This window comes from Macrobrachium rosenbergii, chromosome 59 (assembly GCF_040412425.1).
Source record: "Macrobrachium rosenbergii isolate ZJJX-2024 chromosome 59, ASM4041242v1, whole genome shotgun sequence".
NCBI lineage: Eukaryota > Metazoa > Arthropoda > Malacostraca > Decapoda > Palaemonidae > Macrobrachium > Macrobrachium rosenbergii.
In genome coordinates this window covers 2,008,439-2,036,377 of record NC_089799.1, presented here as the reverse complement: position 1 = coordinate 2,036,377, position 27,939 = coordinate 2,008,439, and the positions used below count along the sequence as shown (strand labels likewise).

The window sequence follows — 27,939 nt, the reverse complement described above, 5'->3', positions numbered from 1 at the left end:
ACTATAATAGCGTTCTCGTTGTGGAAGTCCCAGCGATTCCTGAGACATACCTGAAGAGAGAGCGCATTCGGACATGAGACCCTGGAGTTAAAAGAGAGAGAGAGAGAGAGAGAGAGAGAGAGAGAGAGAGAGAGAGAGAGAGAGAGAGAGAGAGAGAGAGAGAGAGAGACATTCTCCCTAAGAGGCTTCTCCGAGCTGGTACTGGCCGTTCCCTGCTGGACGGGAACCCTTCTATCTGTGAAGGACCGATTGGACTATCTCTAGGGTTGTGAAAACCCTCAGAGGAAGAGACAGAATCCGCTTACCTGAACATGTTAAGAATTCTATAGAATTCCCTTGCTCTTACTAGCTCCTCTGGAGAGGAGGCCAGTTAAACGATCGTCTAGATACTTCAACACTCTGTATCGTCTAGATACTTCAACACTCTGTATCGTCTAGAGACTTCAACACTGTATCGTCTAGATACTTCAACACTCTGTATCCTCGACGATGCATAATTGCTGACACCGGAGACATGAGTTAGAAGAAACCATGTTCATCATAATGGCTATGTCATCATCCTTAAACAAGAATTAGCTAAGACTAATGGTGTTCTAAGCAATCCCTCTTATGAACGTCCGGATACTGAGGGGGAAGATGACCAAGATAGAAATTTCGACTTTCTTGCTCCAAACGTCGTAGACGAAGCCAAAGCTTTCGCCTGGCGAGCCAGACCCATCGAGATAAATTTATTAGGCTGCCAACAGCCACGGATCCGAAGGGACATAGCCGTCAGTCTTTAGAACCCGTATTACAATAACTTGACCGCATCCAGAAAAAATGCGCAAGAGCCTCAGTCTGATTGCGCAACACATACCCCCAAGCACCTGCTTCCTTAAGAGAAGTCCCTACGAGCTGAAACGACACCGGAGACTTAAACAGGAATGCCTCAACCGATTCGTTGAGGGGCAACCTGACACCTGCTGAAGGATTACCTCGAACTGCGTAAATCGTCCTACTCGGAGAGAGAAGAGAAAAGTGCTGCCTATTAGAAGCAACTGCTGATGCTAAGCGAACATCCGCCTCCTCCAAAGCCTGGCTAACCCAATCGAGCCAAACCAGCCAACATGAAAAAGAGGCCAGAGCTGGTTTAGTGTCATAAAACCTCAAAATCGGGAGGTCCGGAGCTCTTGCTTGAGGGTACAAAGAAGTAACATACTCAAGCCTGTGTCCGTAATCGTACTGCTGGCAAGAGGACATTCTAAGTCCGCCAGAATCTCCTGCACCTACGGATAAGAATCCTGTTCCACAATGTCTGAACGGTCTAAGGGAAGTGAGAGTAGCCAAACCAATATTGTTAAATCTTGGGGGAGGATGTGCAAACGAAACCGCTGCAGAGGGACGGAAGAAGATGAAGGAGAGAGAATGAAAGAGGTAGAAGCTAGCCTGAGTTACCGCCACGGAAAATGCAGGTAATGAAAGCCGCGGACCACTCGAAGAAGGTACCGCACGCTCTGCTAAAACCGCGGAGTGCAAACCCGAACTGGGGATCGACAGGAAAACCCTGTGAAATACCTGATACTTCGGGACAGCCGCATGAAGCGGAAGCAAGGGGTTGCGCATACCCGAAGGGATGGAACAAGAGACCCCTGCGGCCAAAATCTGCCGAAACTGGGTTTACGCCTGTCCGGAAGCTCCTCCTACTGGAGAAGACTGTACTAAGGAAGGAAAAGGCGGGAGGCATAGGAATAGCAGATGCATAAAAAAGTTACCTGAGGGGAGGAAAACCAAAATCGAAGGAAGAGGGAAAACGGAAGATGCGGAAGCCACAGGAAAGACCGGAGCAGAAGAAGAAAGGGCTGAAGAGGAGACTGAAATGGGAGTAACAGAGAATGTGGGAGCAGGAGATGAAGCGACAGATAACGAAGAAGAAAACTTAGAACAAAAAGGAACGAAGGTACACCGAATCTGGTCCCCCTCAATAATCCTGAAAACATATCCAACATGAATTCTGGACACTACTGTGTCACATACTCTCTAATGTTAGAGAAAACATTCGAGAAAAAAACATAACCTCTCGCCATAGGTCTATACCCGTCAAAAAACCCCGCCATCCGTCTTATAACCCGCCACAGCCAATTGCGGGTCCCGCAAATTACTCTAGAAGCCGAAAGAACACACCATAATCCGCCTTACTAGATGGAGGAGTAGAAAATACAGGGAAGGGGGGAAACTACAGTAGGAGATTTAGAAAACAGTAGGAAGTTAGTTAGAAGCGAAAGCAGAAGGATTCTGCCCCACCATAACGGAAACATTGACTTGAGACTGAGCCAGATCAAAAGAAGAGATGGAGAAACTCTTGTCAGAGCACAAAAACCACTCGAACCAGAAACTGGAACCCGTTCAGGAGAACGACACAGCACCGTTAAAACCTTCTCCTCACTACCCAAACCTATCCTCTTTTATCACACCTAGATCTTGATCCTAACATTATCAACATTAAATTTATCAATATTACAAGGGGGTTGGGGGAGGGGGATCCTTCACTGCCTGCTCCGCGCCGAGGGGGCCGGCAAACACTACCCACTCGGAGGCTTGCGGTTCTGCCATTACCCTCAGCACCCGTTAGGGCTGGTTCTGGAATAGGCAGGGGAGCTGAAAAGGAAGAATTAGACATCCTAATACTACTATTATCCCTATCTGAGAAATGTTGAAGAAGACTAGCTATTGAATTTTCCTTACTAATTGCAATCCTATCCTCTATCTATTTGACTACCATTGAACTCGCTAAATCCATCAACTGATCTGTAGCAGAAGTCTGAGACACTTGAGGCAACGAGAATCTAACCGACGTCTGCTGTGGTTACTAGCCAAAGACTTGCGATGACGAATGTAATCATCCCTCTCTTGTGCCTTCCAATGGGAACATTCATCGCAATGAGTCTGGACATCACAATTAACCTTCCTACATACCTGACGGAATGTCTATCATGTCTCAAGGTACTCATCCGTCTTTGCAGGAAGAAGAAGCGATGAGCGCCAGAGTCCACCGTCGTAGGCAGTCGAGGCCGACGTCGAAGCCGATGGCACGGTAGTAGAAGGTGAAAAGTCCGTGACGCACAATCGAGACCGGGTACCAGCGAGTCCAAATCCAAAAGATATCCAGAAAATCCAGGAGAAAAACCGTTAAATCCAATCCAGGTCTTCACCACAAGTCCAAAATACAAAGAGAAGTCGGGCAATAGGATTAAAACCTCGCAATGCAGAAGGAAACAACCTTCCAGCAGCGCGAACAAAAAGCAATTGACGAAAATGGGGCGTGTCGGCGCACACCTGTGTCAGCATTGCCAACCGTTTGTTATGGTAGCTCAAGTGACAAGATTTTACCTGCAGCGTTGGTAACGCTGGCTGTTAAAATTCCCACTATAGTGGGATGGGTAGTTGAGAGTTGTTCGGGCTAGTGGGATTAAGGGCTAATTCAGGTGTTCAGGGAGTGTATTGCAATATCTCTTTTATCCAGGCATTACTGTGGTGACTGTCCATTTCATCCAGGTATTACTGTCGTGACTATCCCTTTAATGCACGTTTTACTGTTGTGACTGTCCCTTTCATCCAGGGTGACTCTCCCTTCCATCCAGGTATTACTGTGGTGACCGTTCCTTTTATCCAGGTATTACTGCGGTGACTGTCCCTTTTATCCAGGTATTATTGTGGTGATGACTGTCCTTTCATCCAGGTATTACTTTGGTGACTGTCCCTTTTATCCAGGGTGACTGTCCTTTTTATTCAGGTATTATGTGGTGACTGTCCCTTTTATGTAGGTATTATTGTGGTGACTGTCCCTTTTACCCAGGCATTTACTGTGAAGACTGTTCGTTTTATCCAGGTACTACTGTTCTGACATTTTATCCAGGCATTGCTGTGGTGACTGTCCATTTTATCTAGGTACTACTGTGGTGACTGTAGCTTTTATTCAGGTATTTCTGTGGTGACTGTCCCTTTAATGCAGGTATTACTGGGGTGACTATCCTTTTTATCTAAGTATTACTGTTCTGTCTGTCTCTTTTATCTAGGTATTACTGCAGTGACTGTCCCTTTTATCCAGGTATTACTGTTCTGTCTGTTCCTGTTATCTAGGTATTACTGTGGTGACCATCCCCTTTATCTAAATATCCCTTTTATTCAGGTGTTATTGTGGTGACTGTCACTTTTATCCAGGTATTGCTGTGGTGACTATCTCTTTCATCCACATATTACTGTGGTGACTATCTCTTTTACCAAGGCATTACTGTGGTGCCTATCCCATTTATCCAGGAATTATTGTGGTGACCATCCCTTTTATATAAGTATTACTGTGGTGAATGTCCCTTTTATCCAGTTATTATTGTGGTGACTGTTCCTTTTATCCAGGTGTTACTGTGATGATTATCTGATTATCCATTTTATCCAGGTATTACTGTGGTGACTGTCCCTTTTACCTATGTATTACTGTGGTGACTATCCCTTTTATCCAGGTAATATTGTGGTGACTGTCCCTTTTATCCAGATATTAATGTGGTGACTATCCCTTTTATCCAGTTATTATATCGTGGTGTTAATGTGGTGACAGTACCTTTTATCCAGGTATTACTGTGGTGACTATCCCTTTTGTCCAGGTATTACTGTGGTGACTATCCCTCTAATCTAGGTATTACTGTGGTGAATTATCTTTTTTACCAGATATTACTGTGGTGACTGTCCCTTTTATCCAGATATTACTGTGGTGACTATCCCTTTTATCTAGATATTACTGTGGTGACTTCCCTTTATCCAGGTATTACTGTGGTGACTGTCCATTTTATCCAAAAAAAGTTAAGGATACCTTAGTTTAACCAGACCACTGAGCTTATTAACAGTTCTCGTAGGGCTGGCCCGAAGGATTAGACTAATTTTACGTGGCTAAGAACCAATTGGTTACCTAGCAACGGGACCTACAGTTATTGTGGAATCCGAAAGACATTATACTGAGAAATGAATTTCTATCACCAGAATTAAGTTCCTCTAATTCTTCATTAGCCAGCCAGAGAATCGAATGCGGGCCCTGCAAAGTGCTAGCCAAGAATGGTACCGACTAGCCCAACGAAGAACTAATTCATCCAGATATTACTGTGATGGCAATCCCTTTTATCCAGGTATTACTGTGGTGACTGTCCCTTTTATCCAAGTATTACTGTGGTGACTGTCCCTTTTATCCAAGTATTACTGTGATGACTGGCCCTTTTATACAGGTATAGTGGTGACTGTCCCCTTTATCCAGGTATTACTTTAGTGACTACCCCTTTTATCCAGGTATTACTGTAGTGGCTGTCCCTTTTATCCAGGTATTACTGTGGTGAATGTCACTTTTATCCAGTTGTTACTGTGCTGACTGTCGTTTTATCCAGTTTGACTGTCCCTTTTATCCAGGTATAACTGTGGTGACTGTCCCTTTTATCCAGGTATTACTTTGGTGACTGTCCCTTTTATCCAGGTATTATTCTGGAGACTGTCCCTTTTATCCAGGTATTACTGTGGTCACTGTCCCTTTTATCCATGTATTACTGTTGTGACTATCCCTTTTATCCAGGGTGACTGTCCCTTTTATCCTTGTATTACTGTGGTGACTGTACCTTTTATCCACATATTACTGTGGTGACTGTCCCTTTTATCCAGGAATTACTGTGGTGACTGATCCTTTTATCTAGGGTAACTGTCTTTTTAATCTAGGTATTACTGTGGTGACTGTCCCTTTTATCCAGGTATTACTGTGGTGACTGTCCATTTTATCCAGCTTTTACTGTTCTTTTTGTCCCTTTTTTCTAGATATTACTATGGTGACTGTCCCTTTTATCCAGGTATTACTGTTCTGTCTGTCACTTTCATCTAGGCATTTCTTTGGTGACTGTCCCTTTTATCCACGTATTACTGTGGTGACTGCCCCTTTTATCCAGGTATTACTGTTCTGTCTGTCACTTTTAACTACGTTTTACTGTGGTGACTGTCCATTTTATCAAGGTATTACTATTCTGTGTGTCCCTTTTATCTAGATATTACAGTAGTGACTGTCCCTTTTGTGCAGGTATTACTGTTCTGTCTGTCCCTTTTATCTAGGTATTACTGTGGTGACTGTCCCTTTTATCCAGGTATTACTGTTCTGTTTATGCCATTTATCTAAGTATTACTGTGGTGAATGTCCCTTTTATCCAGGTATTACTATGGTGACTATCCCTTTTATCCAGGTATTACTGTTCTGTTTGCCCCTTTTATCTAGGTATTACTGTTGTGACTATAACTTTTATCCAGGTATTATTGTTCAGTCTGTCCCTCTTATCCAGGTATTACTGTGGTGGCTGTCAGTTTTATCCAGGTATTGCTGTGGTAACGTCCCTTTTATCCAGGTATTACTGTTCTGTCTGTCCCTTTTATCTAGGCATTACTGTGTTCACTGTCCATTTTATCTAGCCATTACTGTTCTATCTGTCCCTTTTATCCAGCTTTTCCTGTGGTGACTGTCCCTTTTATCCAGGTATTACTGTGGTGACTGTCCTTTTTATCATGGTATTAGTGTTCTGTCTGTCCTTTTATCTACATATTTTTCTGGTGACAGTCCATTTTAACCAGATGTTACTGTGGTGACTGTCCCTTATATGCAGGTATGGCTTCCTCCTGTCTGTCCCTTATATCTAGGTATTACTATGGTCATTGTCGCTTTTATCTAGGCATTATTGTTCTGTCTGTCCCTTTTATCCAGGTATTATTGTGGTGACTGTTCCTTTTATCCAGGTATTATTGTGGTGACTGTTCCTTTTATCCAGGTATTACTGTTCTGTATGTCCCTTTTATCCCAGTATTACTGTGATGACTGTCCCTTTTATACAGGAATTACTGTGGTGAGTATCCTTTTTATCCAGGTATTAATGTGGTGACTGTCCCTTTTATCTAGGTACTACAGTGGTGACTTTCCATTTTATCCATGTATTACTGTGGTGACTGTCCCTTTTATCCAGTTATTACTGTGGTGACTATCCTTTTTATCTAGGTATTACTGTGGTGGTTTTCCCTTTTATTCAGGGTTACTGTCCCTTTTATCCAGGTATTACTGTGGTGACTGTCCGTTTTATCTGGGTATTAAGGTGGTGACTGTCCCTTTTATCCAGGTATTACTGTTATATCTGTCGCTTTTATCTAGATGCTACTGTGGTGAATGTCTCCTATATCCAGGTATCCCTTTTATCCAGTTATTACTGTGGTGGCTATCCTTTTTATCTAGGTATTACTGTGGTGGTTTTCCCTTTTATTCAGGGTTACTGTCCCTTTTATCCAGGTATTACTGTGATGACTGTCCCTTTTATCTGGATATTACGGTGGTGACTGTCCCTTTTATCCAGGTATTACTGTTATATCTATCGCTTTTATCTAGGTGCTACTGTGGTGACTGAATCCTATATCCAGGTATCACTGTGGTGACTGTCCCTTTTATACACTATTACTGTGGTGATTATCCCTTTTATCCAGGTATTACTGTGGTGACTATCCCTTTTATCCAGGTATTAATGTGGTGACTGTCCATTTTATCTAGGTATTACTGTGGAGTCTGTACCTTTTATCCAGGTATTACTGTGGTGACTGTCCTTTTATTCCAGGTATTACTGTGTGTGACTGTCACTTTTATCCAGGTATTATTGTTGTGACTGCCCCTTTTATCCAGGTATTACTGTGTTGACTGTCCCTTTTATCCAGGTATTACGGTGGTGACTGTCCCTTTTATCCAGGTATTACTGTGATGACTATCTCTTTTATCTCGGTATTACTGTTCTGTCTGTCCCTTTTATCTAGGTATTACTACGGTGACTGTCCCTTTTAACCAGGTATTACTGTTCTGTCTGTCCCTTTCATCTATGTATTACTGTGGTGACCATCCCTCTTATCCATGTATTACTGTGGTGACTGTCCCTTTTATCCAGTTATTACTGTGGTGACTATCCTTTTTATCTAGGTATTACTGTGGTGGTTTTCCCTTTTATTCAGGGTTACTGTCCCTTTTATCCAGGTATTACTGTGGTGACTGTCCGTTTTATCTGGGTATTACGGTGGTGACTGTCCCTTTTATCCAGGTATTACTGTTATATCTGTCGCTTTTATCTAGATGCTACTGTGGTGAATGTCTCCTATATCCAGGTATCCCTTTTATCCAGTTATTACTGTGGTGGCTATCCTTTTTATCTAGGTATTACTGTGGTGGTTTTCCCTTTTATTCAGGGTTACTGTCCCTTTTATCCAGGTATTACTGTGGTGACTGTCCCTTTTATCTGGGTATTATGGTGGTGACTGTCCCTTTTATCCAGGTATTACTGTTATATCTATCGCTTTTATCTAGGTGCTACTGTGGTGACTGAATCCTATATCCAGGTATCATTGTGGTGACTGTCCCTTTTATACACTATTATTGTGGTGATTATCCCTTTTATCCAGGTATTACTGTGGTGACTATCCCTTTTATCCAGGTATTAATGTGGTGACTGTCCATTTTATCTAGGTATTACTGTGGAGTCTGTACCTTTTATCCAGGTATTACTGTGGTGACTGTCCTTTTATTCCAGGTATTACTGTGTGTGACTGTCACTTTTATCCAGGTATTATTGTTGTGACTGCCCCTTTTATCCAAGTATTACTGTGTTGACTGTCCCTTTTATCCAGGTATTACGGTGGTGACTGTCCCTTTTATCCAGGTATTACTGTGATGACTATCCCTTTTATCTCGGTATTACTGTTCTGGCTGTCCCTTTTATCTAGGTATTACTACGGTGACTGTCCCTTTTAACCAGGTATTACTGTTCTGTCTGTCCCTTTCATCTACGTATTACTGTGGTGACCATCCCTCTTATCCAGGTATTACTGTGGTGACTATCCCTATTATCCAGGTATTACTGTGGTGACTGTCCCTTTTATCCTGGCATTACTGTGGTGACTATCTCTTTTATACAGGTTTTACGGTGGTGAATGTCCCTTTTATCCAGACATTACTGTGGTGACTATCGCTTCTATCCAGGTATTACACTGGTGAATGTCCCTTTTATCTAGGTATTACTGGGGTGACTGTTCCTTTTATTCAGGTGTTACTGTGGTGAGTATCCATTTTATCCAGGTAAAACTTAGTGACTGTCCCTTTTATCCAGGTATTACAGTGGTGACTGTCCATTTTATCTGGGTATTACTGTGGTGACTGTCCCTTTAATCCAGGTATTTTTGTGGTGACTGTCCCTTTCATCTGGTATTACTGTGGTGACTGTCCTTTTTATCCAGGTGTTACTGTGGTGACTATCCTTTTTATCCAGGTACTACTGTGTTGAATGTCCCTTTTATCCAGGGTGACTGTCCGTTTTATCCAGGTATTACTGTGGCGACTGTCCCTTTTATCCAGATATTTATCCTGGGTTACTGTCCGTTTTATCCAGGTTACTGGTGACTGTTTTATCCAGTTATTACTGTGGTGACTGTCCTTTTATCCATCCAGTTATTACTATGGTGATTGTCCTTTTTATCCAGTTATTACTGTGGTTACTCTACCTTTTATCCAGGTATTACTGTGGTGACTGTCCCTTTTATCCAGATGTTACTGTGGTGACTATCTCTTTTATCCAGGTATTACTGTGGTTACTATCCCTTTTCTCCAGGTGGTGACTGTCCCTTTCATCCAGGTATTCCTGTGCAGACTATCCCTTTTATGCAGGTATTAGTATGGTGACTGTCCCTTTTATCCAGATATTACTGTGGTGACTATCTGTTTTATCCAGGTATTACTGTGGTTACTGTCCATTTTATCCAGGTATTTCTGTTGTGACTATTATTTTGATCCACACATTACTGTTGTGACTGTCCCTGTGACAGACTTTCAGGTATTACTGTGGTGACTGTCCCTTTTACCGAGGTATTACTATGGTGACTATCCCTTTTATCGAAGTATTAATGAGGTGACTGCCCCTTTCATCCAGGTATTACTTTGGTGACTGTCTCTTTTATCCAGGGTAATGGTCCCTTTTATCCAGGTATTGCAGTGGTGACTGTCCCTTTTATCCAGGTATTACTGTGGCGACTGTCCATTTTATCCAGGTATTACTGTGGTGACAGTCCAGGTATTACTGTGGTGACTTCTATTTTATTCAGGTATTACTATTACTATCCCTTTTATCCAGGTATTACTGACTGTCCTTTTTATCCAGGTGACATTAATCTGGTGACTGTCTTTTTATCCATGTATTACTGTGATGACTGTCCCTTTTATCCAGGTATTACTGTGGTGACTAACCCTTTTATCCAGGTATTACTGCAGTGACTGTCCCTTTTATCCAGGTATTACTGTGGTGACTGTCCCTTTCATCTAGTTACTAATGTGGTGACTGTCCCTTTTATACGGGGTGACTGTCCCTTTTATCCAGGGATAACTGTGGTGACTGTCCCTTTTATCCAGGTATTACTTTGGAGACTGTCCCTTTTATCCAGGTATTACTGTGGTGTCAGTCCCTTTTATCCAAGTATTATTGTGGTGACTGTCCGTTTTATCCAGGTATTACTGTGGTGACTATCCCTTTTATCTTGGGTGACTGTCTCTTTTATCCAGGTATTACTGTGGTGACTGTCCCTTTCATCTAGGTATTACTGTGGTGACTTTCCCTTTTATCTGGGTATTACTGTGGTGATTGTCCCTTTTATCCAGGTATTACTGTGGTGACTGTCCCTTTTATCTAGGCATTACTGTGGTGACTGTCCCTTTTATCCATGTATTACTGTGGTGACTGTACGTTTTATCCAGGTATTACTGTGGTGACTGTCCCTTTTATCCAGGTATTACTGTGGTGACTATCCCTTTTATCCAGGTACTACTGTTTTGTCTGTCCCTTTTATCTAGGTAATACTGGCCTGTTTGTCCCTTTTATCTAGGTATTACTGTGGTGACCATCCCTTTTATCCAGTTTTATCCAGGTATTACTTCGGTGACTATCCCTTTTATTTACTTATTACTGTGGTGACTGTCACTTTTATCTAGGTATTACTGTGGTGACTATCCCTTTTATCCAGATATTGCTGTGGTAACTATCCCATTTATCCACGTATTACGTGGTGACTGTCCCTTCTATGCACTTATTACTGTGGTGACTTTCCCTCTTATTCAGGTATTACTGTGATGAGTTTTGCCTTTGTCCAGGTATTTCTGTGGTGACTGTCCCTTTTATCCAGGAATTACTATGGTGACTGTCCCTTTTATCCAGGTATTACTGTGGTGACTGTCCCTTTTATCCAGATATTACTGTGGTGACTATCCATTTTATCCAGGTATTACAGTGGTGACCTTCCCTTTTATGCAGGTAGTACTGTGGTGACTATCCCTTTTATCCAGATATTACTGTGGTGACTGTCCCTTTTATCCAGATATTACTGTGGTGACTGTCCCTTTTATCCAGGTATTACTGTGGTGACTATCCCTTTTATCCAGGTATTGCTGTGGTGACTGTTCCTTTTATCCAGATATTACTGTGGTGACTATCCCTTTTATCCAGGTATTACTGTGGTGACTGTCCCTTTTATCCAGGTACTACTGTGGTGACTATCCATTTTATCCAGGTATTACTGTGGTGACTCCCTTTTATCCAGATTTACTGTGGTGACTATCCCTTTTATCCATGTATTACTGTGGTGATTATCCCTTTTCTTACTATGCATTTTTTCCAGGCATTACTGTGGTGATTGTCCCTTTTATCCAGGGTGACTGTCCCTTTTATCCAGGTATTACTGTGGTGAATGTCCCTTTTATGCAAGTATTACTGTGGTGACTGTCCCTTTTATCCAAGAATTACTGTGGTGACTGTCCCTTTTATCTAGGTATTACTGTGGTGACTGTCCATTTTTTCCCGGTATTACTATGCTGTCTGTCCCCTTTAACCAGGTATTACTGTACTGTCTTTCTTTTCTATCCAGATATCACTATTGTGACTGTCCCCTTTATCAAGATATTACTGTGGTGACTGTCTTTTATCCAGGTATTTCTGTGCTCTCTGTCACCTTTATCCAGGTATTACTGTGGTGACTTCTTTTTATCCAGATATTACTGTGGTGACTATCTCTTTTATCCAGGTACTATTGTACTGTCCATCCCTTTTATCCAGGCATTTCTTTGGTTATTGTCCCTTATATCCAGATATTACTCTGGTGACTGTCCTTTTTATCCAGATATTACTGTGTTGTCTGTCCCTTTTATCCAGGTATTATTGTGGTTACAGAAAAGCATTTTCCAAAATATATTTCTATGGTCTCAAGTACATGAAATGAGGTATAATAAATGTAGAGTCTGTTTACCATGAAAGTTACAGAGGGAAGGGTTTTGGGGATGGGGAGGCAGAAGGTGAAGGGGGTACAGGTTTGAAACCTACCCTGTTATCTAAGTTGGGTCAAATGATGGTCAAATGATGCTTCAAATTTTGTCTGGATCGATCAAGCGGTTTGAATTTCTATAGTGTACCAACATGCAAGCAAACATACAAACATTCACTTTTATATATAAGATGGATTTGTAATATATATACAATAGAAGCGGAAGGTTCCTACAGGGTGATGAGGCATGCACAAACTTATCGCTATTTCTTAAAGATCCCCTCCCATTGTTTTCAAAGGAAAACGTTGATTTTTTTATTCGTATTTCTGTGAAAATGCCTTCCTATCTACAATATTTTGAACACTCAATATTGGCTTAACCTTGGCACGAAAGCTGCGATATTTTGCCAAATGATCGCTTATGCACCTAACAGAGACATCCTGGAGATTGTCTGGATACTCTTCTTTCACTTTGCGAGCTATAAGGGAGGGCTCTTTTTCCAATACACGCTTTATTTTCCGAGAAACTCTCAGAAATTTTCCTGGGATGCCCAAACCTAGGAAGAGCTGTTGGAATACTTGACTCCCCATTTTCACGATATCTCGCCAACCACCTCTGAACTGAACTACTCTTTGCTTTATTTTAAGCTTTTGGCTATGAGCCCAGATCTTAGCCCTGTTTTTAAAGGGTTATGATAGCAAAAACCGTATCTCTTTCCAGTTGTTTGCCTGGAGCCATGGGACTCGAGAAAAATAGCACTGAATGTCAGAAAATCACTCTCAAATGCGTCGGAATTTGTAAACAAAAGATCGCTTACTGAAGCCCGTCAGTTTTTTCAGTGTTAGTAATAAATACCAGTTAGTCATTTTGTCTCGGGGAAACACCAGTTAAGGTGCCAAGCAGTCAAAAAATAAATTTTTTCCCTTTGAAAACAATGGGAGGGATCTTTAAGAAATAGCAATAAGTTCGTGCACATCTCATCACCCTGTAGGAACTTTCTGCTCCTACTGTGTATATATATAACTATTATCTGACAAGAAAAAAATTACCATCAAAGAAGCAAATCTCTTTACAATCCATCTACAAAACCAGTGAGCGGGATTTCAACCCAATGAGACCAGGACCAGAGCAACCAAAAATAAATAATAGTGCCACTCTATACAATGAAAAAGTAAATCAAAAGGCAAGCTAGAGAGTCCCAACTCAAAATAAATATGAAGTACTTAATACCCTTGACCAAAGTAATCCCTCAATTATCTGAATCTTCATTATCCGCCATTCAACATTATCCTACAGCACCAGACTAGGGACCAAAGATATATTACATATAGGTATTGCCCTAATTACAATGGGGTTGGGTTCCAAAAACCCCACAGTGTGTTACAAAAAACATATCGCGAATTTAGCCCACCCTGCACGAGGATATTCAGTACTATCTATACATATAAGGTAGCCTAGCCTACACTATACAGTATACTCTATAAGTATATGGTATAGTAATTATTAACATCAGCTAATTCTGGAGGTTCATGCAGACTGACATGATAATTCAGTACACAGAGAAATTGAATAACACAAACAAGGGTAGATCTAAGCCGGCTGTCCGCAGTGAGCTAGGCTATGGCAGTTGATGTTTTTCTATAGAACTTTACATGTTGAACAAGAATTTAAAGTAATATTTTGTCAGTCAAATGTACTTAAGCTGTAAATTACCTTAGAACTGTAGCCAACGGTAAAGGGGACCCGTTGGGAATCAGGGTTTTGGGTGTGGTAAAACCCTTTTGAGAATAGCTAACAGTAAGGGGGACCCGTTGGGAATTTAGGGTGTATGCCCCATCCCTCGGTCGATGCATCTGAGAACAGCAGCATGTCCAGAGGGGCAGTATGCAGGGATACTCCTGTCAATAGGTTCCTGTCGTCCATCCACCAGTGAAGGTCCTCTCTCACCTTGGAAAGAGGGATGAGAAAGGACTGGGGGTCTTGGGACTGGGACCAATACTCCTTTAGCCTCCATTGTAGAGACTGCAGGTGAAGATGCCCATGAGGTACCAGCTTCTCCAGCGACGACAGGTGACCGATGACAACTTGCCATTGCCGGGCTGGGTGCTCCTGTTGTGACAGGAACAGCTGTGCTGCCGGCCTGAACCTGCTGATACGAAAGTCTGAGGGAAAGACTTTCGCTGCTACCATGTCTATCAGCATGCCCAGGTACTTTATCCTCTGCTTGGGGGTGAGATCTGACTTCTCGAGGTTCACCAAGATCACAAGATCGCAGCAAAACTCGAGGAGTCGATCCCTGTCCTGTAGCAACTGCGAGCAGGAGCTCGCCAGGACGAGCCAGTCATTGAGATACCTCAATAGACATATCCCGTGCGAGTGGGCTCAAGCTGACATGAGAGAGAAGACTCTCGTGAACACCTGGGGAGTGGTCGAGAGCCTGAAGCAGAGAGCCCTGAATTGGAAGACTGTCTCCCTGAGGATAAAGCGGAGGCACTTTTGAGAGGACGGATGAATGGGTATTTCAAAATATCCATCCTTCCAGTCCACCATAAGCATGAAGTCGTTCTCCCCTGATGGAAGCAAGCACGGATCGCGCTGTTTCCATCGTGAACCGAGTCTGGAGAACGAATCGGTTCAGGGGAGAGAGGTCTACGACTGGTCTCCATCCCCCTGTGGCTTTCTCTATGACAAAGACATGGCTGTAAAAACCTGGAGACTGGTCCGACACGACTTCCACAGCACCCTTGGTCAGCATGGCTTGCACTTCTTGCTGTAGTGCGGAGTCCTTTGGAGCTCCTTGGATGTATGTGCGGAGATGGACCGGAGAGTAGGTGAGGAGAGGCCGAGGCTCGATGGGTAGTAGATAGCCCCCCCGAAGGACATCCAGTATCCAGGTCTCGGCTCCATGTCGCTGCCATGTTGCCCAATGGCTCGACGGGCAACCCCCACCTTCGGCAGCATTTGGGGGGGAATGCTGCCCCTAGTGTTTCCCCTTCTTCTTCTTCCCCTTGCCCACTTTTCTGGATTGGAAAGCTGGCTGAAAGGGGCGGGAAGACCCGCTCTTTCTAGAGGAAGAAGAAGGCTGGGTGTTTCCATGGGACACCTTTGAAGACTGGGACTTCTTTGGGGCCAAGGAAGTGCTAGCCTGACCCGAGGGCCTGGCTGTAGTGGAACGCGAAGACTCGGAGGTCTTGGCCACTGCCTGGTGGACAAGCCGGTCGCTGTCATCGGCCCGGTGCTTATCCACCGCAGCGTCCACCAACCCTTCTAGGGAAGAGAAAGGCAGAATCCAGCAACAGTCCATTCTGCAGGGTCATTGCCGACTCGGGCCCCACGGACCTGGAGAAGCCAGAGAGAATAGCGTCCCTTCAATTTAGGGCCAGGTTAGCCCACAGGTTTGCCATCTGGTGGGCGAGGTAGGAGATGGCCCTACCTCCAGACTGGCATAGTCTCCCGAAGGCGGAGTCCTCCCTGGCTACTATAGCCCCCGAGGAAGCAGTCACTTTGGATACTGTGAAAGACCACAGATCCAGCCAGGAGACTGCCTGGAAGGCTGCCATGGCGGTGGCTTCCAGGGTTGCGGCTTCTTGCTGAGAGAGGGAGATGGTCTCTGCAGTAAGTTGCTGCAACATAAGAACCGGATCCAGACAAACCAGGTCCGGGTCAACCTGTTTAGGCGGCAATGCCCTCTTTGTCGGAGCGTAGAAGCTTCTGGTGAGGCAGAGGAGGAGGAAGAAGCTTGTCCGAGCGGTTTGATCTGAGCGAACTGTCTTGCCCAGACACAAAACCATTCACTTGATCAAGGACCCCCTCGGCATGCGTGGACCACGGCAGCCCCACCGAAGCTTTGGGTTCCTTCTTGGACCCCCCGTAGGATTCAAGGTGCAATGGACAATCCACAGACGAGGCCATGGTCCCTTCCCCGAGATCGTTGTGCTGACGAACCAGCGAATGTCCTCTGTATCTTCGGGGTGTCTGCATCCTGGGGGAGAGGACCCTCGAGTCCTTCCAGGGTGCAGTCCTCCCGACCTACTCTCCCTGCAGGAGGGAGAACCTCGGCAGACCCACGTGATCCTTCCTGCACCACGTGGGCGTGAGACCTGGTCGAACCGAGGACCAAGCCAGGCATGTACTCCCCCGAGGTAGAACTCTGTCCAACTTGCACCTGGAGGTAGAGGGGACAGGCGAGGAGGATCGGGTGCTCCCACTGGCCCTGCTGGCAGAACCAACAAGGGCAGCAGGCCGGGAGCGATCACCAACCCGCAGTGGTGATGGCAGCCCGGGTCAAGGAGAGCGCTTTCGCCTGGGCGAAGCAGTCCCCCGTGGAGCGCGGAACGGCTCGTGTGAGTCGAGCCATGCGCTCACCTCCCCCGAGCCAGGCTGGCCACTGGCCAGGGACTGGGAGGAGTCGACCTTGTGGCTGGCTGGCGCGAACTTGCACTGTCCTCTAGATGAGCCCCAGTCTTCTTCGAGGCCGTAACCTCTTGGGAAGACTGAGCAGGTGACCTATTCTCTGCTTCTCCAGCTGTCCGGACTCGAGGGACCGGTGCACCTTCCTGGGAACCTGGCTTGGCACTCGCAGAAGTACCAGCAGGAAGAGACGGGGCACCTGCATGCCCGGACTCTTTCTCTTGCCCCACGCCCGAGTCTGTATGGAGATAGGTTTCTCACATATCAGACTGGGGTACCCGGGTCTCCTTGGAAACCCGGGTACTCGGAGCGACTCGCAAGTGTGTGTCTGACGTGGACCTGCTGGCCTTAGAAGCAGGTTTCTTTGGCACAGCAGGGGGAGTGCGGACCGTGGTCTGCACGCCCTTGGCTCCTGATGCAACTGACCCGGGGGCCAGAGCAGCGGTTCCCTGATCCATGGATCAGGAAGAGCCAGCGAGAGATCCCACTGCCTTCCCTGTGGAAGGAGGCAGTCCCTTAGAGGTCTCGGTGCAAGACCTCTTAGGGTGAGGGAGAGGCAGGCTTCTTCTTCTTTGGCTGGTAGCCTCAGAAGGAGAAGAGGAAGAAAAGGCAGCAGACGAAGATGAAGGTGATGACGATGAAGAAGAAGACGATGACGATGACACCTTCCTCGATCTCTTCTTTGACTTCTTCTTTGCCATCTTCCTCAGGTTCAAGGTCAGGTCCCCAAACCATGCAGGAGCATCCGGAGACTCAGGAGCAACCATGGGGGCCACAGCAGCAGGCACGACCCGGGCAGCGGAGACGGTGCTCAGGCTAGAAGTTGCTGGGGCAGATACATTAGCGTGGCAGCCAGTATTGTCCAGGGGAGGAGCCAGGGTTGAAGGCATGGGTGGCGCGTCAGCTGTCAGGCCAGGCCGAGAGTCTTGGAAGCGAGGAGCCGGGACCATTGCCATGAACGAACAGGGTCAGTAACTGGAGCAGGCAAAGATACGTATGGCACCGACGACATCACCATATATGAAGGACCAGGGCAACATAGCGGGGCTAGGAACCCAGGGGGCAGTGGTACAGGATGGTGAGTGGCAGGGGGAGCTGAGACCTGGGTGTCACAGGCAGCTTCCCAAATGCTGACATGGTGACATGGTGACAGTTGTGGTGGTGGAAGCAGCAGCCGAGCAAGTTGTCACTGGAGTACCAGACAAGTGGGACACCAGGCCCTCCAATGACGGAACGCCAGGTAGACCCAGGTGTAGCCAGGCGGAAAATAAGTCTGATACCTGGTCCGTGGAAGGCGCTTACACCCCCAAACCTGAGGATACAGTCGGGTCGAAATGGGCAGCCTCCACTTGCTCCAGGGGAAAAAATTTGCCCCCATCATGAGGGGAAGCCCCAGAGAGGATGTCCTGAGCAACCACTCCCCCATGCCCTTCCACACCTGATGAATCAAATGAAGAAGGGGAGGGGGAGTCCTCACCCGAGGGAGAGGGAGCAAGCAGGGGAAGTTTACCAGGAGGGAGGAACGAGCCCGACGGATTAGCCACCACTGGAGTCGTCGGGGGCGTGTTACCCTCGGATGATTCCTTGGTGGGTTTCCGACGGTGGCGTCTCCTCCCTTTGAACCTCTTCATTTGCTCGGGAGACCAGGCACAACACTCACTACAAGTAGCCCCGCACGAACACACACATCCCCTGCAAGTTGGGCAGAGGGCATGTGAGTCCATGTCGATGCTAGATCGAAAAGTATTACATCTTTTGCCTCCCACCCCAGGACACACACGCTGGGGATAGGAGGGCTTAGAAGGCTTATCAACATTCATTATGAAGCAATAGCAAGGAAAAATCCCACCGGGAAATTTGAAGGGCAGTCAGGCAGAGAGCAAAGAACAACGTCCGCATTCTACGATGGCTGAAAGCAAATTGGAATGTTTACATCCAGGCAGGCGGTACTCTTGCCTCCCGGACGGTAGTTAACTGCCTAACCACCTTGTTCAAAAGTTCAACGGCCGTTTCCAGTCTACGCTGAAAGTAATTCCTAATTCCGTTCACTATTTTGACTTGATTTCATCATAATACGAGTGTTACGTATTTATCTTTTATCGGTATGAAAACAACCGCAAAATGTGTTCTTTCATGCCCAGTAGTTTTGATTAAAGTACTTTTCTCTCCAATTTTATTTATGGTCGTGTTTGATGGCACATAGAGAAGTTTACGCGAGTTTCGTCCATGAATTGAATTGAATTGGATTGAATATAGAATTTAGGCCAAAGGCCAAGCACTTGTTGCGATGCACATAATTTAATTTCCTTGCCGATCTTTTCTCCATAGCAAATAAGGGTATACTGTAAAAATAAATCAGTCCTCTTTTAATTAACGTCATTTGTAACATAAATATGGTAATTGTTTACTATCATATGCTGGTTAAAATGCAAGCAAGACAGCTGATGTTATCTGATTCGGATGTCCATAGCAAAACAGCTGTTTCTCGTTTGGTTGTTTATGACTGTACACATTTACACAACGAGTATGATGTTACTAACAATACTTTTATCATTCTCTTTCACTTTTTTAACTTATTTAACTAGAAGATGGCATAAAGAGATGGGGGAAAAGAAGTTAGTCTATTATAATTTGGCTTCTCTTGGTGCCTGATTATACGCTGCTGCCTGCACCCATCACATGCGAAATTTAAAAATATTTTCAAAATGTTGTATCGGTATTAACTGCTGACCCCATCGCAAAATCGAATAATCACAAGGTGTATTATCATAACTCAAGCAGTATCTGTATATATAAATTTTAAAAAATGGAAAAACTGCTCTCCAGTGGTTGGCAATGCTGTGTGCCCTAAGGAAATGTTGGTATCAGTGTTTAATAGAACTGTACTAACAAGGGTTAGTTAGGTCGAAAATTTTGAAAGTTCTATTTTTTGAGGCTGGACTTTTTTTTTTTTTTTTTTTTTTTTTTTACCCCAGGATTAGAATATGCCACCTTCACCACGCAAGGGTCCCAGCTGAATTGGACCCCTGGGCCCCGCAAAAAAAAAAAACAAAAAGGACCCCTTACCAAAGATTTCCTCCGGAATCGCCGGAGGTGGCCATCATTACATGAATGACTATGCTCTAGTTTGAGAAAATGATAGTCTTCGTATTGGCTCCAAAATCTTCACCGAAGAATCCCTGAAGACTCTTTGAAGATTCTTTCTTCAGCTGAATTGGACCCCTGGGCCCCACAAAAAAAAAAAAAAAGGACCCCTTACAAAGATTTCCTCCGGAATCGCGGAGGTGGCCATCATTACATGAATGATTATGCTCTAGTTTGAGAAAATGATAGTCTTCATATTGGCTCCAAAATCTTCACCGAAGAATCCTGAAGACTCTTTGAAGATTCTTTCTTCAGCTGAATTGGACCCCTGGGCCCCACAAAAAAAAAAAAAAACAAAAAGGACCCCTTACCAAAGGTTTCCTCCGGAATCGCCGGAGGTGGCCATCATTACATGAATGACTATGCTCTAGTTTGAGAAAATGATAGTCTTCATATTGGCTCCAAAATCCTCACCCAAGATTCCCTGAAGACTCCTTGAAGACTCTTTCTTCAACAGTATAACAGGTGTCATTTTTCAATTTCAAGGGTAATTTCTACCATTTATATAGCTGGTAGCCTTTATGACTATGCTCTAGTTTGAGAAAATGATAGTCTTAGTATTGGCGCCAAAATCTTCACCGAAGAATCCCTGAAGACTCCTTGAAGATTCTTTCTTCAGTTGAATTGGACCCTGGGCACCACAAAAAAAAAAAAAAAAAAAAAGGACCCCTTACCAAAGATTTCCTCCGGAATCGCCGGAGGTGGCCATCATTACATGAATGACTATGCTCTAGTTTGAGAAAATGATAGTCTTCGTATTGGCGCCAAAATCTTCACCGAAGAATCCCTGAAGACTCGTTGAAGATTCTTTCTTCAGCTGAACTGGACCCCTGGGCCCCACAAAAAAAAAAAAACAAAAAGGACCCTTACCAAAGATTTCCTCCGGAATCGCGGAGGTGGCCATCATTACATGAATGACTATGTTCTAGTTTGAGAAAATGATAGTCTTCGTATTTGGCTCAAAAGCTTCACCGAAGAATTCCTGAAGACTCCTTGAAGATTCTTTCTTCAGCTGAATTGGACCCCTGGGCCCCACAAAAAAAAAAAAAACAAAAAGGACCCCTTACTAAAGATTTCCTCGGAATGGGAGGTGGCCATCATTACATGAATGACTATGCTCTGGTTTGAGAAAATGATAGTCTTCGTATTCACGCCAAAATCTTCACCGAAGAATCCTGAAGACTCTTTGAAGATTCTTTCTTCAGCTGAATTGGACCCTGGACCCCACAAAAAAAAAAAAAAAACAAAAAAAGACCCTTACCAAAGATTTCCTCCGGAATCGCGGAGGTGGCCATCATTACATGAATGACTATGCTCTAGTTTGAGAAAATGATATTCATTATTGGCGCCAAAATCTTCACCAAGAATCCCTGAAGACTCCTTGAAGATTCTTTCTTCAGCTGAACTGGACCCCTGGGCCCCAAAAAAAAAAAAAAAAAAAAAAAAAGGACCCCTTGCAAGATTTCCTCCGGAATTTGGAGGTAGCCATCATTACATGAATGACTATGCTCTAGTTTGAGAAAATGATAGTCTTCGTATTGGCTCCAAAATCTTCACCGAAGAATCCCTGAAGACTCTTTGAAGATTCTTTCTTCAGCTGAATTGGACCCCTGGGCCCCAAAAAAAAAAAAACAAAAAGGACCCTTACCAAACATTTCCTCCGGAATCGCCGGAGGTGGCCATCATTACATGAATGACTATGCTCTAGTTTGAGAAAATGATAGTCTTCGTATTGGTGCCAAAATCTTCACGGAAGAATCCTGAAGACTCCTTGAAGATTCTTTCTTCAGCTGAATTGGACCCTGGCCCCAAAAAAAAAAAAAAGGACCCTTAGCAAAGATTTCCCCGGAATCGCGGAGGTGGCCATCATTACTTGAATGACTATGCTCTAGTTTGAGAAAATGATAGTCTTCATATTCGCTCCAAAATCCTCACCCAAGATTCCCTGAAGACTCTTTGAAGACTCTTTCTTCAGCAGTATAACAGGTGTCATTTTCAATTTCATGGGTAATTTCTACCATTTATATAGCTGGTAGCCTTTCATCATTGGCACTCTGTTGTAGTATTCCATGTGTCATTTTTCAGTTTCAAGGTTCCTGTAACCTTGTAAGTAATGGAGGTGTCATTTTGAAATTGCAAGGTTCATATGTAAAATTAACAAAAACACCAACTTTGAGGTCCCATAGCCGAGAGGAACCTGCCACGGACATTAGGCTTCAATTAGAGCCCCTTTATTTTGATCCGTTCTATTAAAAAAATTCATACAAAACATCAATACGTTCAGGCCTTGCTGAGTTTTGGATGCCTGAATTTTTATTGTATAAACTAAAAAATCGACTTTCAGGCCCCGTAGCTAAGAGTCATTTTAGAATTATGCAAGTCTGAATTTCTAATCATCGATTTTTGGAAACTGGAAATATTGGCCCAAAAAATTTTACATCCCCAAAATTAATAGAACTGTACTAACAAGGGTTAGTTAGGTCGAAAATTTTGAAAGTTCTATTTTTTGAGGCTGGACTTTTTTTTTTTTTTTTTTTTTACCCCAGGATTAGAATATGCCACCTTCACCACGCAAGGGTCCTGGCTGAATTGGACCCCTGGGCCCCTGTAAAAAAAAAAAACAAAAAGGACCCTTACCAAAGATTTCCTCCGGAATCGCCGGAGGTGGCCATCATTACATGAATGACTATGCTCTAGTTTGAGAAAATGATAGTCTTCGTATTGGCTCCAAAATCTTCACCGAAGAATCCCTGAAGACTCTTTGAAGATTCTTTCTTCAGCTGAATTGGACCCCTGGGCCCTTTTTCTACAAAAAAAAAAACAAAAAGGACCCCTTACAAAGATTTCCTCCGGAATCGCGGAGGTGGCCATCATTACATGAATAACTATGCTCTAGTTTGAGAAAATGATAGTCTTCATATTGGCTCCAAAATCTTCACTGAAAGAATCCCTGAAGACTCTTTGAAGATTCTTTCTTCAGCTGAATTGGACCCCTGGGCCCCCTCAAAAAAAAAAAAAACAAAAAGGACCCCTTACCAAAGATTTCCTCCGGAATCGCGGAGGTAGCCATCATTACATGAATGACTATGCTCTAGTTTGAGAAAATGATAGTCTTCGTATTGGCTCCAAAATCTTCACTGAAGAATCCCTGAAGACTCCTTGAAGATTCTTTCTTCAGCTGAATTGGACCCCTGGGCCCCAAAAAAAAAAAAAAAAAAAGGACCCTTGGCGCCAAAAGCAAAGATTTCCTCAGGAATCGCCGGTGGCCATCATTATCATTTGAATGACTATGCTCTAGTTTGAGAAAATGATAGTCTTCATATTCGCTCCAAAATCCTCACCCAAGATTCCCTGAAGACTCTTTGAAGACTCTTTCTTCAGCAGTATAACAGGTGTCATTTTTCAATTTCATGGGTAATTTCTACCATTTATATAGCTGGTAGCCTTTCATCATTGGCACTCTGTTGTAGTATTCCATGTGTCATTTTTCAGTATCAAGGTTCCTGTAACCTTGTAAGTAATGGAGGTGTCATTTTGAAATTGCAAGGTTCATATGTAAAATTAACAAAAACACCAACTTTGAGGTCCCATAGCCGAGAGGGAACCTGCCACGGACATTAGGCTTCAATTAGAGCCCCTTTATTTTGATCCGTTCTATTAAAAAAATTCATACAAAACATCAATACGTTCAGGCCTTGCTGAGTTTTGGATGCATGAATTTTTATTGTATAAACTAAAAATTCGACTTTGAGGCCCCGTAGCTAAGAGTCATTTTAGAATTATGCAAGTCTGAATTTCTATTCATCGATTTTTGGAAACTGGAAATATTGGCCCAAAAAATTTTACATCCCCAAAATTAATAGAACTGTACTAACAAGGGTTAGTTAGGTCGAAAATTTTGAAAGTTCTATTTTTTGAGGCTGGACTTTTTTTTTTTTTTTTTTTTTTTACCCCAGGATTAGAATATGCCACCTTCACCACGCAAGGGTCCTGGCTGAATTGGACCCCTGGGCCCAGCAAAAAAACAAAACAAAAAGGACCCCTTACCAAAGATTTCCTCCGGAATCGCGGAGGTGGCCATCATTACATGAATGACTATGCTCTAGTTTGAGAAAATGATAGTCTTCGTATTGGCTCCAAAATCTTCACCGAAAAGAATCCCTGAAGACTCTTTGAAGATTCTTTCTTCAGCTGAATTGGACCCCTGGGCCCCACAAAAAAAAAAAAAAAACAAAAAAGGACCCCTTACAAAGATTTCCTCCGGAACCCATTTTAGGTGGTAGCCATCATTACATGAATGACTATGCTCTAGTTTGAGAAAAATGATAGTCTTCATATTGGCTCCAAAATCTTCAGTTTGAGAAGAATCCCTGAAGACTCTTTTGAAGATTCTTTCTTCAGCTGAATTGGACCTGGGCCCCACAAAAAAAAAAAAAGGACCCTTACCAAAGATTTCCTCCGGAATCGCCGGAGGTGGCCATCATTACATGAATGACTATGCTCTAGTTTGAGAAAATGATAGTCTTCATATTGGCTCCAAAATCCTCACCCAAGATTCCCTGAAGACTCCTTGAAGACTCTTTCTTCAGCAGTATAACAGGTGTCATTTTTCAATTTCAAGGGTAATTTCTACCATTTATATAGCTGGTAGCCTTTATGACTATGCTCTAGTTTGAGAAAATGATAGTCTTAGTATTGGCGCCAAAATTTTCTAGGAAGAATCCCTGAAGATTCCTTGAAGATTCTTTCTTCAGCTGAATTGGACCCCTGGGCCCCAAAAAAAAAAAAAAAAAAAAAAAGGACCCCTTTAAAGATTTCCTCCGGAATCTTGGAGGTGGCCATCATTACATGAATGACTATGCTCTAGTTTGAGAAAATGATAGTCTTCGTATTGGCGCCAAAATCTTCACCGAAGAATCCCTGAAGACTCCTTGAAGATTCTTTCTTCAGCTGAACTGGACCCCTGGGCCCCACAAAAAAACAAAACAAAAAAGGACCCCTTACCAAAGATTTCCTCCGGAATCGCCGGAGGTGGCCATCATTACATGAATGACTATGCTCTAGTTTGAGAAAATGATAGTCTTCGTATTGGCTCCAAAATATTCACCGAAGAATCCCTGAAGACTCTTTGAAGATTCTTTCTTCAGCTGAATTGGACCACTGGGCCCCACAAAAAAAAACAAAAAGGACCCTTGCAAAGATTTCCTCCGGAATCGCCGGAGGTGGCCATCATTACATGAATGACTATGCTCTAGTTTGAGAAAATGATAGTCTTCGTATTGGCGCCAAAATCTTCACCGAAGAATCCCTGAAGACTCCTTGAATATTCTTTCTTCAGCTGAATTGGACCCTGAGGCCCCCAAAAAAAACAAAAAGGACCCTTAGCAAAGATTTCCTCCGGAATCGCCGGAGGTGGCCATCATTACATGAATGACTATGCTCTAGTTTGAGAAAATGATAGTCTTCATATTGGCTCCAAAATCCTCACCCAAGATTCCCTGAAGACTCTTTGAAGACTCTTTCTTCAGCAGTATAACAGGTGTCATTTTTCAATTTCAAGGGTAATTTCTACCATTTATATAGCTGGTAGCCTTTCATCATTGGCACTCTGTTGTAGTATTCCATGTGTCATTTTTCAGTTTCAAGGTTCCTGTAACCTTGTAAGTAATGGAGGTGTCATTTTGAAATTGCAAGGTTCATATGTAAAATTAACAAAAAACACCAACTTTGAGGTCCCATAGCCGAGAGGGAACCTGCCACGGACATTAGGCTTCAATTAGAGCCCCTTTATTTTGATCCGTTCTATTAAAAAAATTCATACAAAACATCAATACGTTCAGGCCTTGCTGAGTTTTGGATGCATGAATTTTATTGTATAAACTAAAAATCGACTTTGAGGCCCCGTAGCTAAGAGTCATTTTAGAATTATGCAAGTCTGAATTTCTATTCATCGATTTTTGAAACTGGAAATATTGGCCCAAAAATTTTACATCCCCAAAATTAATAGAACTGTACTAACAAGGGTTAGTTAGGTCGAAAATTTTGAAAGTTCTATTTTTGAGGCTGGACTTTTTTTTTTTTTTTTTTTTTTTACCCCAGGATTAGAATATGCCACCTTCACCACGCAAGGGTCCTGGCTGAATTGGACCCCTGGGCCCCTGCAAAAAAACAAAACAAAAAGGACCCCTTAAAGATTTCCTCCGGAATCGCCGGAGGTGGCCATCATTACATGAATGACTATGCTCTAGTTTGAGAAAATGATAGTCTTCGTATTGGCTCCAAAATCTTCACCGAAGAATCCCTGAAGACTCTTTGAAGATTCTTTCTTCAGCTGAATTGGACCCCTGGGCCCACAAAAAAAAACAAAAAAGGACCCCTTACCAAAGATTTCCTCCGGAATCGCGGAGGTGGCCATCATTACATGAATGACTATGCTCTAGTTTGAGAAAATGATAGTCTTCATATTGGCTCCAAAATCTTCACCGAAGAATCCCTGAAGACTCTTTGAAGATTCTTTCTTCAGCTGAATTGGACCCCTGGGCCCTACAAAAAAAAAAAAAAAAAGGACCCTTTCAAAGATTTCTTCCGGAACCGCCGGAGGTGGCCATCATTACATGAATGACTATGCTCTAGTTTGAGAAAATGATAGTCTTCATATTGGCTCCAAAATCCTCACCCAAGATTCCTGAAGACTCCTTGAAGACTCTTTCTTCAGCAGTATAACAGGTGTCATTTTTCAATTTCAAGGTAATTTCTACCATTTATATAGCTGGTAGCCTTTATGACTATGCTCTAGTTTGAGAAAATGATAGTCTTAGTATTGGCGCCAAAATCTTCACCGAAGAATCCCTGAAGACTCCTTTGAAGATTCTTTCTTCAGTTGAATTGGACCCCTGGGCCCCACAAAAAAATAAAAAAAAAAAAAAAGGACCCTTACAAAGATTTCCTCCGGAATCGCCGGAGGCCATCATTACATGAATGACTATGCTCTAGTTTGAGAAAATGATAGTCTTCGTATTGGCGCCAAAATCTTCACCGAAGAATCCCTGAAGACTCCTTGAAGATTCTTTCTTCAGCTGAACTGGACCCCTGGGCCCTAACAAAAAAAAAAAAACAAAAAGGACCCTTACCAAAGATTTCCTCCGGAATCGCCGGAGGTGGCCATCATTACATGAATGACTATGCTCTAGTTTGAGAAAATGATAGTCTTGATTGGCTCCAAAAGCTTCACCGAAAAATCCTGAAGACTCCTTGAAGATTCTTTCTTCAGCTGAATTGGACCCCTGGGCCCCAAAAAAAAAAAAAAAAAGGACCCCTTACCAAAGATTTCCTCCGAATCGCGGAGGTAAGCCATCATTACATGAATGACTATGCTCTGGTTTGAGAAAATAATAGTCTTCGTAACGCCAAAATCTTCACCAAGAATCCCTGAAGACTCTTTGAAGATTCTTTCTTCAGCTGAATTGGACCCCTGGACCCCACAAAAAAAAAAAACAAAAAAGACCCCTTACTAAAGAGGACTGGAGGTGGCCATCATTACATGAATGACTATGCTCTAGTTTGAGAAAATGATATTCATCGTATTGGCGCCAAAATCTTCACCGAAGAATCCCTGAAGACTCCTTTGAAGATTCTTTCTTCAGCTGAACAGGACCCCTGGGCCCACAAAAAAAAAAAAAAAAAAAGGACCCCTTACCAAAGATTTCCTCCGGAATCGCAGGAGGTGGCCATCATTACATGAATGACTATGCTCTAGTTTGAGAAAATGATAGTCTTCGTATTGGCTCCAAAATCTTCACCGAAGAATCCCTGAAGACTCTTTGAAGATTCTTTCTTCAGCTGAATTGGACCCCTGGGCACCCCAAAAAAAACAAAAAGAACCCCTTACCAAAGATTTCCTCCGGAATCACCGGAGGTGGCCATCATTACATGAATGACTATGCTCTAGTTTTAGAAAATGATAGTCTTCGTATTGGCGCCAAAATCTTCACCGAAGAATCCCTGAAGACTCCTTGAAGATT

At 43.4% G+C, this 27,939-nt stretch overlaps 1 protein-coding gene and 1 long non-coding RNA gene across 6 annotated transcripts in view; one reads left to right on the top strand and one right to left on the bottom strand.

The window, feature by feature from the left end:
• Positions 1 to 27,939, bottom strand: part of LOC136837462 (endoplasmic reticulum membrane-associated RNA degradation protein-like) — a 334,200-nt gene that overhangs the window by 66,840 nt on the left and 239,421 nt on the right. The window lies entirely within an intron of this gene.
• On the top strand, positions 24,349 to 25,104 carry LOC136837463 (uncharacterized). Its single transcript, XR_010852697.1, has 2 exons — positions 24,349 to 24,391; positions 24,753 to 25,104. It is a non-coding gene; the product is annotated as an uncharacterized lncRNA (long non-coding RNA).